This window comes from Lathyrus oleraceus, chromosome 7 (genome assembly GCF_024323335.1).
Source record: "Lathyrus oleraceus cultivar Zhongwan6 chromosome 7, CAAS_Psat_ZW6_1.0, whole genome shotgun sequence".
Classification (NCBI taxonomy): Eukaryota; Viridiplantae; Streptophyta; class Magnoliopsida; order Fabales; family Fabaceae; genus Lathyrus; species Lathyrus oleraceus.
The window spans coordinates 97767971-97772613 of record NC_066585.1 but is presented as its reverse complement, the minus strand read 5'-3'; the positions used below and the strand labels follow the sequence as shown (position 1 = coordinate 97772613).

At 39.2% G+C, this 4643-nt stretch overlaps 1 non-coding gene across 1 annotated transcript; it reads right to left on the bottom strand.

Annotated features, from left to right (window-relative positions):
* Positions 1-929: 929 nt before the first annotated feature.
* On the bottom strand, positions 930-1036 carry LOC127108728 (small nucleolar RNA R71). Its single transcript, XR_007796245.1, has one exon. It is a non-coding gene; the product is annotated as a small nucleolar RNA R71 (small nucleolar RNA).
* Positions 1037-4643: the final 3607 nt, after the last annotated feature.

Sequence of the window (4643 nt, the reverse complement as noted above, 5' to 3'; positions counted from 1 at the left end):
AGTGACAATAAAAGGCCTTAATTTAAGGGTAAACTCGATTCTGAATACGCGAAAGCGACAGTTCTTGTTAAATGGATTCTTTTCAAGAGTAGAAAATATTTCCCCATAAGTAGTTCTATTTAGACAATCGAAGCATCGTTTAACTGACGTGAAATACATTCAAGCCTATCTTTATCTGCACTGTATTTATCATTTTCTTTATTTACTGTTATTTTGCGACATCAATATCTCATTTGTACCGCCTTAGATAAACATCGTAACAATAGTAATCGATAGATTGACGATTTGGTCTTTGTGGGATCGATAATCTTTTATATTACTCTGACACGATTCTTGCACTTGCGAATAGAGCGATCAAGTTTTTGGCGCTGTTGTCGGGGACCAACTTCGTCAAATTTCGTATCCTGTTGTTACACCGTGTAGACTAAGGAATTATTATCCGGTAAATGCGAAGTACCCGTAGTACCGGAAATTTAGTAGATCCTTTAGCGGAACCTGAACGTTACACTCGTACACGCCTCTTACTCATCCGAATTAAGAAAGCTATGGCCTAGAATCGCGACCGGAGACCTCTTAAGGAATTTGCCCAACCCTCTGACGAGGAACCTAGTTCTAGTGTAGTAAACCCCCTCATTCCTGCCAACAATTTCGAACTAAAACCATCTTTACTGCAATTAGTGCAACAGAACCAATTCGCGGGTCTCGCTTCTGAGAACCCAAATCAACATTTAAAAGTCTTTATCCAACTGGCCGACACCTTTAAATCCAACGGTGCTTCACCTGATGCAATTTGTTTCATATTATTTCCTTTCTCCCTCAGGGATATAGCACGTTCATGGTTAGATTCACTTCCAGCTAACTCAATAACTACCTGGGAAGACCTTAGGAGAGTATTCCTTGCTAGATATTTTCCCCCTAGTAAGACTGTTGTTCTTCGAAACCAAATAACTAGATTTACTCAAAACCAAGGAGAATCACTTTTTGAAGCTTGGGAGAGATACAAGGAGCTGTTAAGAGTCTGTCCATACCATGGCCTAGAACAATGGCTGATCGTTCATACCTTCTACAATGGACTCCACTATAACACAAAGATGAGCATCGATGATGCCGCTGGTGGCGCGTTGATGAACAAACCTTACCATGAAGCTTGTGACCTAATTGAGGATATGGTCCAAAACCATTACCAATGGGGAACTGAACGAGCATCAATAGAGAAAAAGGAGACCTAAGGTGGAATACATGAGATAAGTTCTATGGACATGATGCAAGCGAAAATGGACGCTTTAGCCCTTAAGGTCGAACATATTTCTACAAACTCTAACACCGCAGCGGTAGTCCACACAGAGTGTGAACTTTGTGGATCTAAAGGACACGAATCGGCGGAATGTAACCTTTTGAACGACTTGAACACCGACCAAGTGAATTACGCCCAAGGTAATCCATTTTCAAACACTTACAACCCTGGATGGAAGAATCACCCGAATTTTTCCTATAAAAACCAGAACCCTGTCCAAAATTTTGCACCTCAAAGACCACAAGGTTTTCAAGCCCAAAAACCAAATCAACCTATGCAAGTTGTGCCCCAGAAGCCTAACCTTGAGAAGATCATGGAGAACTTTATATCAGGCCAGACTCAGCAAAATAAAGAATTCCTAAACCAGAACATTCACGTAAACAAACTGATAACGCAATTAGGGACTAAGGTTGATCAGATAATTACTCACAATAAGATGCTTGAAACCTAGATCTTACAGGTAGCACAAAACCAAGCCCCGTAAACTAGGGAGTCATGTGATCGACAAAGCTTTCCTAGACTTAGGCACTAGTGTGAGTTTAATGCCCTTAGCTGTGTGTAAAAGGTTAAACTTAGGATAATTACAACCAACTAAGATGTCCCTCCAATTAGCTGATATATCTGTTAAGTATCCTATAGGCATATTAGAAAACATCCCCGTTAGGATCAGTCAACTTTATATCCCGACAAACTTTATGGTCATGGATATCAAGGAAGACGACGATATCCCTATCCTTTTAGGTAGACCATTTTTATCAACAGCTAGAGCTATAATAGATGTTAAAAGAGGAAAATTAACTTTCGAAGTAGGAGATGAAAAGATAGAGTTTATTCTTTCAAAGTTCCTGATGGTACCAATCATAGGAGACGCATGTTACGCGACTGATATCATAGATGAGTGCATAAGGGAATTTGATCAAGAAGAACCTGTGATCGAACCATTTTCAAACCCGAATGAAAAGGAGGAAGAGCTAAAGGAAACAGAACATCACACTAACGAATGTTTGGCCCTTACTCCGGACCTTTCACCAAACTCTCAAAAACCAGCTCAAGAACTTAATGAATTGCCCAAAAACCTAAGATACGGGTTTTTGGATAAAGAAATGAACCTCTCAGTAATAGTTAGTGCCACCTTAAACCAAGACGAGACAAACCAACTCTTGAATGTTTTACGAAGATACCCCTCTGCCTTAGGATACAACATCTTTAATTTAAAAGGTATAAGTCCATCCGTGTGTATGCACATGATCTCGCTAGAGGAGGTTCAAAACCTTCCAGAGAACATCAGAGAAGAATCAACCCTGTGATGAGTGAGGTGGTAAAGAAGGAAGTCCTTAAACTGCTAGAAGTTGGTATAATCTATCAGATCTCTGATAGTAAATGGGTAATTCCTGTATATGTGGTACCCAAAAAGGGAGGCATCACAGTCATGCAGAACGAGAAGGTCGAGCATGTGGCTAAACGTATAGAAGGCGGATGGCATATGTGTATAGACTATAGGAAACTCAATAAGGCAACTAGGAAAGACCATTTCCCCCCTCCATTCATAGATCAAATGCTTGAGCGTCTTTCCATACACTCTTACTTTTGTTATCTGGATGAATATTCTGGATTTTTCCAAATACCCATACACCCCGAGGATCAAGAGAAAACAACCTTCACCTGTCCTTACGGAACATTTGCTTACAGACGAATGTCGTTTGGACTCTGCAATGCGCCAGCTACTTTCCAATGTTGTACGATATCAATCTTCGTAGATTATCTCGACAGAATTATGGAAGTTTTCATGGATGATTTCTCGGTATGTGGGTTTGACTTTGAGAATTGCCTCATTAATCTTGAGAAAATCCTAGAAAGATGCGTAGAAGATAACATTTTATTAAACTGGGAGAAGTGCCATTTTATGGTTAAAGAAGGCATGGTGTTAGGACATATAATATCTAAAAGAGGCATTGAGGTCGACAAAGCAAAGATAGAAGTGATAGAAAACCTTAACCCTCCTAAGACTGTTAGAGAAGTCCGAAGTTTTCTTGGACACGCCGATTTTTACCGACGCTTTATCAAAGATTTCTCTAAAATAACAAAACCCCTGACCGGCCTTCTGATGAAAGACGTTGAATTCATTTTCAATGAAAAATGTATCGAAGCCTTTAATCAAATAAAACAAGCGCTAATTTCAGCACCCATTTTACAAACTCTGGATTGGACTCAACCTTTTGAAATAATGTGTGATGCTAGCGATTTCGCTGTAGGAGCTATTTTAGGACAAAGAAAAAATAAGAAATTACATGTGATATATTACGCTAGTAGAACCCTAGATGTCGCTCAACTCAATTATACGACAACAGAGAAGGAACTCCTAGCTGTAGTTTTTACAATTGATAAATTTAGGTCTTATCTTTTCGGATCTAAGATTATAGTCTATACAGACCATACAGCTATCCGTTACCTTATAAGTAAAAAGGATGCGAAACCTAGGTTACTCAGATGGATCCTTTTGCTACAAGAGTTCGACTTAGATATCTGAGACAAAAAAGGAACATAAAACATAGTTGCTGACCATCTTTCCATACTATAGCATTTGAAGCCAAACCATTTACCTACAAATGATGATTTCACCTATGATAGATTGATAGCTAAGTTAGATACCGTTCCCCTTGAACCTGATAGTGACAACTTTGGAACAGTCTCAGAGATTAGCAGAGTACCATGGTACGCTGATTTTGTGAATTATCTAGCCGCTGATATCATACCAACTGACCTCAATTATCAACAAAAGAAGAAGTTATTTAAAGATGTAAGACATTTCTATTGGGACGAACCACTCCATTTTAAAAGAGGAACAAATAACATCTTTCGACGTTGCGTCCCGGAAGAAGAAGTTAGAAATATCATAGAGCATTGTCACTCTTCACCCTATGATGGACATTCAAGCACATCCAAGACATACGCTAAGATCCTTCAAGATGGTCTTTATTGGCCAACACTATGGCGTGATGTCCATACTTATATTGTCCAATGTGACCGGTGCCAGCACGCTGGAAACATCTCAAGACGCGACAAAATGCCTTTGAAGAACATCCAAGAAGTGGAATTATTTGATGTTTGGGGTATTGATTTCATGGGACCTTTTCCATCTTCGATGGGAAATAAGTATATTTTGGTAGTCGTCGACTATGTGTCCAAATGGATAGAAGTTATAGCCTCACCCACTAACGACACAAGGGTAGTCATCAAGATGTTTAAAAACAATATTTTCCCCAGATTTGGAGTACCACGACATGTCATAAGTGATGGTGGATCACATTTTATATCCAAGATATTCGATAAACTCTTAAGAAAGTATGGA